The 13,393-nt window shown below is 44.7% G+C and overlaps 1 long non-coding RNA gene and 1 pseudogene across 2 annotated transcripts in view; one reads left to right on the forward strand and one right to left on the reverse strand.

Moving 5' to 3' along the window:
* Positions 1-13,393, forward strand: part of LOC135003732 (uncharacterized) — a 392,040-nt gene that overhangs the window by 141,842 nt on the left and 236,805 nt on the right. Inside the window, exon 3 of one of the 2 annotated variants that reach the window (XR_010204717.1) lies at positions 6,230-6,381. The exons of the other annotated variant lie outside the window; for it this stretch is intronic. This is a non-coding gene — a long non-coding RNA (uncharacterized LOC135003732). Of the gene's footprint in view, positions 1-6,229; positions 6,382-13,393 lie in introns of those variants that run through there. 2 annotated transcript variants of the gene reach the window in all.
* On the reverse strand, positions 7,341-7,459 carry LOC134948718 (5S ribosomal RNA; annotated as a pseudogene).

Below are 13,393 nucleotides of genomic sequence, written 5' to 3' on the forward strand. Positions count from 1 at the left end.
GCGGGCAGCAGGGAAATGCGGCAAGTATAGGGGTGGGGCGGAGCAGGGGGAGGAGTTTTACAGAGCAGTAGAGCGGGGGGCAGGCTTATGACTTCCTTTACTAGTCTGTATAATAATTCTGCAAGGTCTGTCCCAAGTCAGATGTGCGCAGTGAGAACACCTGACCTGACTCAAGACAGACTCACACCCCCTCAAACCCCCATTAACGTTCTCTGCAGAGTGATGGAAGGGAAGGGACCATGGGAAAGAGCAGTCAGGGTAAGTGTATAAGTGTAGGGGGAGTGACCCCACAACCACGCAAATGCCAGGTCCAATAAGCTAGTAGTTATATCATCTACTGTACAATATAAGTTATCACAGGCTATGGCCTTCCTACCCTCTGCCTTCCATCAGAACCTTCTTTATCAACCTTGCATGTCCTTGCTCTATTTCTATGTATGACTTGTACAGTATATATATGTATGATTTCTTATAGCGACTGGTGCTGCTAATTTTTGCGGTACCTTATTAAACGGTTATTATAGGTAACCAGGGCAGGGTTCACATCACTGGAAGCTTCATCCTTTGGTCCTAAAGCCTTTTCTCATCCCCTGATCACAGCTCTGGATACCCACGTATGTTTGATGGGCACACAGGCTGGGCATTAAGAGTTAATATTAGTTTAGGTTTCAGCATTGGGAGGGTAGAGTCTCTTTAGTAATGGGAGGCCTACAGTCTGAAAATAATTCATGGAGTTCTCTTTGTTGCATCAACTTCCTAAGTAATAGCTCTTAGCCTATGAGAGGCTACAGACGCCAGTAACGTTGGTTCTTACTGCCACCAAAATACCTGTCACATACTGTAGCTGGACAGATGTAATCACAAGCATGTTAGACATTGATGAAAGATAGTACTCAAGTGCTTCCTACTGAAAAGAACCTCATTCTGTCGCATTCACCCAAACTGCAGACCCATTGAGATTTATGGGGAAAGTGGTGTTCGGCACTAGTCACATAGGAAGAATCTCTGATATCTCATGTGTTAGCCTTTTCTTAACCCTGATACTAAAATATGATGTTTCCGCATAGGTTTAGGCTTGATAATAGGTCCTTATAGCTCTAGGAAACTTCAGCACATAAATAAGCAAGTGTATTACCAAATGTTTAACATGATACAGTTACCTTCACTTTGAGGTCAGCATGGAGATTTGGGGTTACTTAAGAATGGAGGGGACCTGTGTGCAGTGTCCACACGTGCCCCCACCTGCCTCTCCAGTGGCGCAGGTGAGTAGACTCTGCGCATGTGCAGGTGTCTGGGAACATGGCACGGGCACCATCTTCTCATTGATTTTCTACTGCGCTTGTGCAGTTCTCCGGGAAAATGGCTGCAGTGCAATTTCTGGGTGATTTGTGCTACGCTGCTGCTGACGTGGGGCACCAGAGAGGTAAGTAATAAAACATGGGTGCTGGGTGTGCAGTGTTGGACCCAAGGGTCTGTGTGCACCGCATACCCTGTACCCATTCCATTGGGAAACAAAAACAATTATTTTTTTTGTTGTTGCCTTGGATTTGAGATTGATTTGCGAGTACTCGCAGGTCCTATTTTCGCATTAGATCTTCGCTATAGCTGAATTGGCTCCAGTTTTCAAATCAATGAAAAATGATATCATTTGATTATTTTCTCCATTTGAAGCAGCTTACTAGTCTAGGCCATTTTACTTAACAGAATTGACTTAAGGGCCCTACACACTTGCCGAGGTGCCAGACGGACGATACGGACGACGGGCGACCCAACAGCAGGAGGGGGGGGGCAGGGGGAGGGAAGTTGCACCCCCCCCCCCCCCCCCCGTCACCCGCCTTCATAGCCCTGCATGTTAACATGGACGAGATTGTCCATATTGGCTTGCATATTGGCCGCGCATCGTTCATCGTTGGTGCCTAAAACACTGAAAGATATGAACGATATCTCGTTCATTAATGAATGTAATCGGCCAGTGTGTAGGACCCTTTAGTTTTGTTTTTTTAACAACTACCCTCTTTCAACAATAAGAAGAATTTGTTTTTTTGTGATAAGATAGCTGGTAGTCACGTTTGAGACACATAACACATTCATATCTCCTCACTAACGCTGGGAGGAGGCGTGGCAGTGCACTGCTGAGCCTGCTGGGACATCCTGAGACCACAGCCACGCCTCCTCCCAGCATACAGAGAGGAGTAATGGAGAGGAGTGAGTGACAATCTTGTGTATTGCTTGCAACAATATTCCTGAACTTCTCCAGATGATGGGTTTACCAGAATATCGAGCAGAAGACTGCCGGCTCTTCTTGGATAGTTCTAAAAAGAGCTTAAAATGCATATTACTTCACAATGGGAATACATTTGTGCCAATTCCTATCGGTCATTTAACAAAACTTAAAGAGCAGTAGGAAAATATCAAGTTAGCTTATTCTCAGCATCAGTTGTCTGTTTGTGTCAATTTAAAGGGTGTGGTATGATAGGTCAACAGTAACTAGGTCGACAATGTCTAGGTCGACCACTATTGGTCGACAGTAACTAGGTCAACAGGGTGTGAAAAAAAGAAAGAATGGGAGCGCTGGATGAATCTAATATATATTTTTTTATTAAAATATTATTATATCAACCACGTAAAAATACAGTACATAAACTGGCCTAAAAATGATGAACAATTAATAATGTATAAATATATACAAGACTGCCATATCTCCTGAACCAATATGAATAAGAAAACCTTTAATAAACCTTAATTAAGGGCTGCATTGGTGCTTCATGAAAATCAGCCGTGCGTCCACGAGCTGAAATATTTATAAAAAGGAGACTGATGAAAAAGTACCTCTGTTATAAATCACTGTTAAAGTGTACACTCTCTTCTCCTTGTACACAAAAGAACCTCATTGGCAAAGAGTATCCCAGTATTGAAATTGCGGACACCCGCGCTGTATTATTAAGTGACAAATGAACGGTGATAGTCAAATTCACTTGTAGTATATCAGTATATAATTTCCTTCTGATGAAACGGCCAGCGTTGTAGGCCGAGAAACGCGTTAAGGTACTCCATTGAAGGACTTCATCTGACTGCTGCATTCTCCTGACACTCCGTGAGCCGTATATATCGAGTGGACCGTAGCCGCAATTAAAACGGACTTTTCACCAGCGGCTGGGGAATTTGCTGCTCCAATCTTTCTGCACTGCTGCACATTCAAATTGGTACAGTACCCTTTAGCAGAGAAAACAACCGCGTTTGTCTGGATGGTTCACTGGCGACGTGACCAGCTGTACTTTCACTGCACAGAGCCGCTGCAAACCCGGCTCAGTACAGCGCCTTTGACGGAGAGGCTCTCACATCAGGTGATATACTACAAGTGAATTTGACTATCACCGTTCATTTGTCACTTAATAATACAGCGCGGGTGTCCGCAATTTCAATACTGGGATACTCTTTGCCAATGAGGTTCTTTTGTGTACAAGGAGAAGAGAGTGTACACTTTAACAGTGATTTATAACAGAGGCACTTTTTCATCAGTCTCCTTTTTATAAATATTTCAGCTCGTGGACGCACGGCTGATTTTCATGAAGCACCAATGCAGCCCTTAATTAAGGTTTATTAAAGGTTTTCTTATTCATATTGGTTCAGGAGATATGGCAATCTTGTATATATTTATACATTATTAATTGTTCATCATTTTTAGGCCAGTTTATGTACTGTATTTTTACGTGGTTGATATAATAATATTTTAATAAAAAAATATATATTAGATTCATCCAGCGCTCCCATTCTTTCTTTTTTTCACATCCATTTTGATCTATTGTTGGGGCAGCCCGCCCACAACTGGTGAGCAGCTGTCTGAATCCAATTGGATATAGTGTGTGTACTGTAGAGCGCCAATCTTTTGTACATATTTTAGGTCAACAGGGTGTCTAGGTTGTCAGGGTCTTTAGGTCGACATGTTCTAGGTTGATAGGCCAAAAGGTCGACATGAGTTTTTTATGTTATTTTGGTGTCGTTTTCTTCGTAGAGTGACCGGGAACCCCAATTAGTGCACCATGTCCCCTCGCATGGCTCGCTTCGCTCGCCATGCTTCGGGCAAGGTGCCTTCGCTTCGCTCGGCACAGATTACCGTTCCAATTGTAGTCCACGTGGATCGTTAAGTATGAAAAGGTTCAAAAAAAGAAAAAAATTGTGAAAAACTCACGTCGACCTTTTGACCTGTCGACCTAGAACATGTCGACCTAAAGACCCTGTCGACCTAGACACCCTGTCGACCTAGTTACTGTCGACCTAGACATTGTCGACCTAGTTACTGTCGACTTAGAGACCGGATCCCCAATTTAAAAATGGTAAACTTTCTTCTTGGGCAGCAAAGTGGATATACTAATTAAATTGTCACATATGCTTATGGGATAGTTGTGCAAAACAAAAGCACTGGCAACAAACCGCATGGCCTCTAAGAGAAGTTCTAACTGTAGGAGAAGCCAATATCATTCATTACTCGACAGGAAAAAAAAAGTCATACTGCCGCCTCTCCATATCAAACTGGGTTTAATGAAACAATTTGTAAAAGCATTGGACAAGTCAGGTGATTGTTTCACGTATATTTGTCAAACATTTACATCTCATAGTATTGAAAAATTAAAGGCAGGAACTTTTGATGGCCCACAGATACGGAAATTGGTGAAGGATCCAAATTTTACCACATCTATGACTGAAACTGAATCTGAAGCTTGGCTGAGTTATGTGTCTGTCATTCGACATTTTTAGGCAATCACAAGGCAGGAATTAGTCCACAACATGCCAAAACGTTTAGACAAAGTTGGTGCCAACATGAGTACATTTTTTGTACAGCCATTTAGATCACTTCCCATCCAATCTAGGAGATTCAAGCGAAGAACAGGGTGAACGGTTCCACCAGGATATTCAGGTAATCATAGGCGTGCGCACGGGGGTGACTGGTCACACCAGGGACGTGCAGTGAGCTAAATAGCTCAGGAGGCACTGGCTAGTACCAGAGCCAGATTTACATGCAATATATGAGCCAAAGCGTACATCTGGGCATTATACACAGGTGCAGCAGTATATACGTATGGGCATTATACATGGGTGCAGCAGTATAAACTCCTGGAAATTTGGTGAGTTTTGATTAGAGATGTGTGGAGAAGTTAGCCCCTCACCTGCCATAGACTTTTTACTCCAGAGTTATGGCTATAAAAATTATTAGAATAATACAAAGAAGATATTTTAAACGTTAGTATGACAGGAAAGTCTCTGCCTCACCTGCCTCACCCCACCGCACGTCACAGGTGCACACAGGTACCCCCTAATGTCCAGCACCCCCCGCACACACGCACACGCCTGTTGCTGCTGCCGTTGATTCCCGTCTCAGTCTGACGCTGAAGGTAGGAGAGCGCTGCACGCGTCTCTCCTGCCCCTCACTGTGACCCCATCTCCGGCAGTCAATTACAATGTCTCTCGGCTTTCAGCCAATCAGAGCTCGCGGACGCACAGTGAGCACGTGAGCTTTGATTGGCTCACAAGCCTGTGACATATTTCAAATGGCCGCTGGAGACAGCCAGGGACTCGGTAAAGTGAGGCACAAGAGAGACGCGCACTGTGCTCTCCTCCCCTCAGTGGCAGAGACGGAAATCGGCAGCACTGGCAACAGAGGAGGGTAAGCACAAATGGGGGAATACTGTATATGTATCTGGCACCACTGGGGGCATATGTATCTGGCACCACTGGGGGCATTTATGTAGCTGGCACCACTGGGGGCATTTATGTAGCTGGCACCGCTGGGGGCATTTATGTATCTGGCACCACTGGGGGCATTTATGTATCTGGCACCACTGGAGGCATGTGTGTATCTGACACCGCTGGGGGCAAGTGTGTATCTGGCACCGCTGGGGGCAAGTGTGTATCTGGCACCGCTGGGGGCAAGTGTGTTTCTGGCACCGCTGGGGGCAAGTGTGTATCTGGCACCGCTGGGGGCTTGTGTGTATCTGGTACCGCTGGGGGCATGTGTTTATCTGGCACCACTGGGGGTATGTGTTTATCTGGCACCTCTGGGGGTATTGAGTAAGGGGCACCACTGGGGGCATATGTTTATATTGCTTTGAGTGCCAAAAGGCGGTGCTAGGCACGCCCAATAGGCGGTGCTAGACATGCCCAGTAGGTGATGCTAAACACACCCCTCCGACGGTGCACCCCCTAATAAAATGTTCTGTGCACGCCTATGTAGGTAATGGAAGAAAGATATCAATGAAGATGGGATCATCACATGATGGCCGACTACTGTTGGAGTCTGCAGAGGGAACTGCCTGCAACAGGAATACAAAAGACAATCCTACAATAAACGGTTCTCATAGCTTCCTAACACTTATGTATGTAATTATCCTGTGTCTTTTTTATAACATTCTATGAATCAAATTTAATCAGAATTAAAAAAATTATCTTTTTAACTATTTTTAACATTGTTTAATTCAATTTTTCATAAATATTAAAGACATATGGTTATCTCAAAAACTAAAGCCAAATGAAAAATAAGCATGGTATATTCATGATCAGGAGCACAAAATTAATCAAAATCGACTCTTAAATCCCTGGCAACAGATTGACTGTTCCCCAGTGTTCTAGATACTCCACTGGGTGAGTGTCAAATATTCACAGGAGCTCTTCACTCACAACTTCTAGCAACAAAGACTGCAGACCCCTTCCTGACACATTGGCCCTCATTCCGAGTTGATCGCTCGCTGCTGATTTTCGCAGCGATTAGGTTGAAAAATTGCATTTCTGCGCATGCGCATGGTACGCAGCGCGCATGCGCTAAGTACTTTTAAACAAAACTGTGTAGTTTTACACAAGTATATAGGCAAAGAGAGAAAAGTATGACTCTTGTTTGGGCGCACTCTTAAGTTATCTCAGTGTTAATTGATAAGTAATGCGACTAACCGTTAATAATGTAGTCTTTATTTCTACTCTTTAAGATATACGGGAACTCAACAAAACAAGTTAAACATAAACAGCCATTGATATGCTCGATGGGAAATAAGTCTCCCAAAATTAAGAAATGTTCAGATCTTAATTATACCTGGATAAATGCATATCGAAAGATAGCTACATACTATGCTGCTTCCGTCTGCCAAAGATCTGTACAAACTGTGTTTGTATTAATGCAGCCCTAAATTGGGTTTAATTCGTGAGTGGGAGAGCCCACACACAAATTAACAATTCTAATAATTGACCACTATCATGGATGAGTTAAACAGTGACAAATGAAAGTTCAAGAAATAGTAGGATTAAGTATAAGTGGTGATACTGCTGTTGGTGTTGTCTCTGTAGGGAAGAGATTCTTCCTACTTCACTGGGTATTCCCTAGCAGTCGCCCGTCTAGGTACTGACCCAGCCCACCTCCGTTTAGCTTCCAAGATCGGACGAGATTGAGCGTGATCGTAGGGGTATGGTCGTAGGAAGATTTGACCCTATACCACCAATGAGAGTGCACCGATACGGAAGGATTGATTCCTCCTCAGGAAAATAATAATGGGAATGCGTGGGGAAGGCGAATGGCAACAGATAGGTAAGTGTGAATCTGCTGTCCACGTTAGACTGAAGAGACGTGTCTCCAGAGGGGACACGCTCTCCAGAATCGTGGATGAGAGTTCACGGAAGGAAGAAAAGTGGGAAAATAATTACAAGGTGGAAGAAATAAGAGTGGTTGAAATTAACAATTGAATTGAATTATGGTGGGTCCCTTTGGGTCACCTCAATCGTATAATACTAGTCAATCCTAGTTCAAATAACAAACTCACTAAAGCAGATGTCAAGACAAAAAATGAAATATGAATTCTTGTAATTAGTACAGGTTGAGTCTCCCTTATCCAAAATGCTTGGGACCAGAGGTATTTTGGATATGGGATTTTTCCGTATTTTGGAATAATTGTATACCATAATGAGATATCATGGTGATAGGACCTAAATCTAAGCACAGAATGCATTTATGTTACATATACACCTTATACACATAGCCGGAAGGTAATTTTAGCCAATATTTTTGGTAACTTTGTGCATTGAACAAAGTGTGTGTACATTCACACAATTAATTTATGTTTCATATACACCTTATATACACAGCCTGGGGGTCATTTAATACAATAGTTTTAATAACTTTGTGTATTAAACAAAGTTTTGTGTACATTGAGCCATCAAAAAACAAAGGTTTCACTATCTCAGTCTCACTCAAAAAAGTCCGTATTTCGGAATATTCCGTATTTCGGAATATTTGGATATGGGATACTCAACCTGTACTGATTCACTGGGTATGGTATAACGTTATTTGTACATAACAGACCCTAGTGTAATTATGTAATTGATGCTAAACCCTAAATGTCACTGGTGATAGTGGCAGAAATTTTTTTTTTCTGTCAAAACAGTTATTGCTTTTTAACATGAAACCACCGTATGAGGCAAATATATTATCATCTATGCAATTAACACTTAGGTTACATGCCTTTAAAGAAACAGGAATGTAAAACACACAGTTTGAAAATACCTAAAGCAGAGTAAATGCGGGATCGCACCAAACCGGTCCCTGTTATATTGAATGTGAGGAAATGGTATTTCACAATATACTTGAATAAGGAATCAAGCAGATATGCTATGCTAATTCACTGGAAACACCAGCAATATTAATAGCAGGAATTCTTTCTAAAACACAGAATATTTGCTGGAGCATGCAGGCTAAATCAGATAAAGCAGATAAATGTTAAGTGTCACCCCTTCAATCGGTAGGCAGACGGGGTGCCCGCAGGAAATGCGGGGCCACAAATTGCCTGCCCCTATTACAGGGTTAAATCACCATGTACCCAAGTGAGAGAGTACACACATATGCAGTACAGCCTAACTGAAAGCACCAGCAATGATAGTGACAGAGATACTCTCAGAGGCAAAGACATATTCTGCTAAAGCATAAAATCTAACTGGATAACGCAAATAAGCATAAATATCACCCATTCAAATGTCAGACAGGCAGAGTGCCCGCAAGGAAAACGCGTTTCACCCGGTCACGGGCTTGTTCACTTCCAATTCTAGGCAGCTGCCCTAGTTTTACACAAGCTCGAGCAACGCTTTTCAGTTGCTTGAGTGTTCATTGTTTGATTGACAGGAAGTGGGTGTTTATGGGCGGCAACTCAACGTTTTCAGGGAGTGTGCTAAAAAACGCAAGCGTGCCAGGTAAAAATGCAGGAGTGGCTGGAGAAACGGGGGAGTGGCTGGCCGAACGCAGGGCGTGTTTATGACGTCAAACCAGGAACAACACAGACTGCAGTCATCGCAAGCTAGGAGTAAGTCTTGAGCCACTCTGAAACTGCATGAAATTTTTCATTTGCCGAACTGGCTAACCTTTTGATCGCACTTCTGCTAAGCTAAGATACACTCCCTGAGGGAGGCGGCCTAGCGTTTGCATTGCTGCTAAAAGCAGCTAGCGAGCGATCAACTCGGAATGAGGTCCATTATCGGTAAATCCATTGCTAAAGTACAGAAGAAGAAATCGCTGACCAGATCTCATCACACAATCTGTTATTGGGTTGTTGCTGAGAAGTCTGTCATCCCCATGGGAACACTGTAATAGCTGATCAGTACTTTATCGTATATACAATAAAGTATTTTAAGAATATATTTTATAATGAATGAATACATATAACTCTATATAATCTTGAGTATTAATATTAACTGCAAAGTATTGCCGACACGTGTGCAGCAATCCTGGCACATTCTTGGTGGTAGTAACTGGATCAGAAAAGGAACTAACCTGTTCTGGTCAGCTGACAAAGACGTGTCCCAATCAGAGTCATGTGGGTTGGCGTTTGATTGGATAGGATGGCCCTATACACTACAATGTAAGTCTCATTTGTTTGTAATTGCCAAAGTTGGATAATGGTGGTCATTCGGAGTTGATCGCTCGCTAGCAGTTTTTAGCAGCCGTGCAAACGCTAGGCCGCCGCCCTCTGGGAGTGTATTTTAGCTTAGCAGAAGTGCGAACGAAAGGATCGCACTGCGGCTACAAAAAAAAATTGTGCAGCTTCAGAGTAGCTTCAGACCTACTCAGCGCTTGCGGTGACTTCAGACTGTTCAGTTCCTGTTTTGATGTCACAAACACGCCCTGCGTTCGACCAGCCACCCCTGCGTTTTTCATGCCACACCTGCGTTTTTTCAAACACTCCCTGAAAACGGTCAGTTGACACCCAGAAACGCCCACTTCATGTCAATCACTCTGCGGCCAGCAGTGCGACTGAAAAGCTTTGCTAGACCTTGTGTGAAACGACATCGTTCGTTGTAATAGTACGCCGCGTGTGCGCATTGCGCCGCATATGCATGCGCAGAAGTGCCGTTTTTTAGCCTGATCGCTGCGCAGCGACAAAAAGCAGCTAGCGAACAACTCGGAATGACCACCCATGTCCTCTGTGTGGATATGATCACACTTTCACTTGTGTAAATCTAGTTAACAATCATCGTTTGTCACCAGAGAGTATGTGAGGACGGTGGCCGACCCACTAGCATCTGGTTTTCATGCTGCAGCCTGAAGCAGACTAGTCAAACAACAGCTGTAGAGCAGGAGGGACTTTTTATTACAGGTGATTTATACTATAAAGGCATGATGTAGTCACCTGTAATGAAGCAAGGATATCCTTAAAGCCTGTACTGTTAGGAGGACTGGACTTGGGAAATACTGCTCCGATATACTGCGGTTTCATGATCTTCACATGACAGATACACTTTGTGGGTAATTCAGATCTTATCGCTGGGCTGCTAATTTTGCTGTCCTGCATTCAGATAGTCGCCGCCTTCGGAGGAGTGTATATTTGCAGTGCAAGTGTGCGTTTGCATGTGTACGCCAAGCTGCTAAAATCCACTGTGTGCAGTGTGTGCGCAGCTCAGGACTTACTCCTCCAGTGCGATCACATCAGGCTGATTGGGGCCGGAGCTGACGTCACACACCCTCCCTGAAAAAACGCTTGGAACGCCTGCGTTTTTCCGAACACTCCCAATAAACGGTCAGTTACCACCCACAAGCGGCTTCCTCCTGTCAATCACCTTGCATTGCGGTGCACACGCATACACAGATAGTAACTGATCGCCCACTGCGCAAAAAACGCACAGCAGTGATCAGATCTGAATGACCCCCTTTGTCCATTCAGTATTCCTCATCTAGATGGGAATGCAGACACTTGCACTATCCCAGGTCCCCAGTGTGTGAGACAGGTGAAATTGCCATGTGTGGCTATCTGGATTAATCAGAATAACAGCATTGTGTCACATATTGTGTTTCTCAGTCCCTATGGAACTTTGTCTTTATGAAGCAATAGAGCTCACACATAAATCATATCTGAACGCAGTCGCCTTCGTTATCTGCGCTAGATTCTTTTTTTTTTATCAGCAATAATTATTTTCAAAGATAATGCATTCTTTCAAATGTGTTTAAAATATTAATTATACACACATTCAAACATTCTACAGGAATGGTACAGACATAATGTAATAGACTTTAAATATCCATATTCTATCCATAATGCCTTATAAACAGGACAGTTGGAGCAGAATACAGGGCCCATGACACATTACTATTGGATTGTACTATGGGGGTAATTGATTGTAGATGTGCAAATTTAGCACATCTACAATCACTTTCACAGATATGCGGGGGGACGCCCAGCACAGGGCTAGTCTGCCCCGCATGTCTGGCTCTGTCCCCCCTTCCCCGCACAGGTACAAAAGCATCACACGGCGGCGATGCTATTGTACCTGAAGAGTAGCTCCCTACCAGCGCAACTCCTGCGCGCTGGCAGGGAGCTACCCGTTGCTCTCCAGGTCGCATCGGCAGTGTGTGACATCACGCAGCCATCGCGGCTCGCACGATCCGGGCACGCCTGCGTTGCCCGGACCGTGCCCCAGTAAGGGATGTAGTGTCACAGGAAATGGCATTCCTGCCCCACAAGACACGAGGCCTCCTTTTCCTCATGCTGGGGGCATGCCCCGCGCTCCTGGAGCTGCTGGGTTATGTTATGCCCCCAGTCCATCTCTCCTGTGCGCTCGGTGTCTCCCAACCTCCCGTCAACTGCAGGACACTGCGGTCACAGGTGGGTGGCAGGACAGTGTCCAAGAAACAGGACTGTCCAGCCAAAATCGTGATGGTCAGGAGGTATGCTTATAATCAAAATAACATAATGGACAAGGGGCCATCCGAAGTGATATAATCCCTTGGTGGTGCACTCTTTTGATAATCACATTGGATAATTAGTATAGTTAAAACTTAACTTTTAATAGATTATTCCTCTAAAAAGAGAAGCAGGGCTACCTTAACAGCAGTGTAGGCCCCTGGGCAAAGCAATGCACTGGGGCCTCTATCCATCCTCCATCGGTAGGGATGATGGTCGTTATGAGTTGCAGCTTTGATGTCCCGCAGGTGGCAGGGACATTGGCACTGAGGGGGGCGGGGGAGGTTCAAATTACCCGGTTCCGGGCTTGCTACCCCCCCCCCCAAAGAGTCATTGCTGTGTAGTGGCCAGCCTTCTTCCCAAATATGACTGAGAAGAAGGCGCTGGCCGGGTAGGAGGGACTCGCTTCCTGATCAAGTAACATAGGTACTGGGTCCCTCTTGTGGAGCGCGCAGGCCCGCTTTACAGACCTGCTTTGCAGACCCGCTTTGCAGACCCGCAATTATTTTATTATTCAAATATTTTTAGACTAAAGGGCATAGTCACGCCGACTTAATAAGCCATGCCCCCACCCCTTTACCGGAGCCCAGCATGGCTCTCTACGGCCCTGGATAGGGGTGTTTTATCTTCTGCTCAGAATGTAGGACCTGGATCAGTATTTTCTGCTAATTACTCCTTTACTGCACAGATGGTGGGAGCAGGGCCGGTTCTGGCGCTCTGAGCGCCCCGGGCGGCAATAGGGGGCGTGGCTTCGTACAGGGGGCGTGGTCATTTACGCCCCCTGTACAGACCGAAATGATGTGCGGTGCGCGATGACGTCATCGCGCACCGCACAGCAAAGGTCCTCTCCACGAAGGGAAACTAGACGCGTAGCAAAAGTCCTGCTTGCCCGTGGCAAGATCCGCTACTGGGTGGGAGATGGGGCGGGAGGGAGAACAATAAACTGTAGAAGTGGGCATTGGGCTGAATGAAGGGGCCCCGGTACATGACTTCCAGGTTGGTAGGGGGTGTTTAATAAGTCAGATTGCTTAGATTATCGCTCCATGAGCACCCCACTTAACATCCAAATGTAAATGAGGCCCAAACTTAGTAATATCTATTTGTTGAAGAAAAGACACTGATACTTTGCAGGATTTGTTTGTGTATTGTATTTTACAAGAGGTTCCATATACTGTAAGTGGCCACAAGAAACC

This window comes from Pseudophryne corroboree, chromosome 1 (assembly GCF_028390025.1).
Source record: "Pseudophryne corroboree isolate aPseCor3 chromosome 1, aPseCor3.hap2, whole genome shotgun sequence".
Classification (NCBI taxonomy): domain Eukaryota; kingdom Metazoa; phylum Chordata; class Amphibia; order Anura; family Myobatrachidae; genus Pseudophryne; species Pseudophryne corroboree.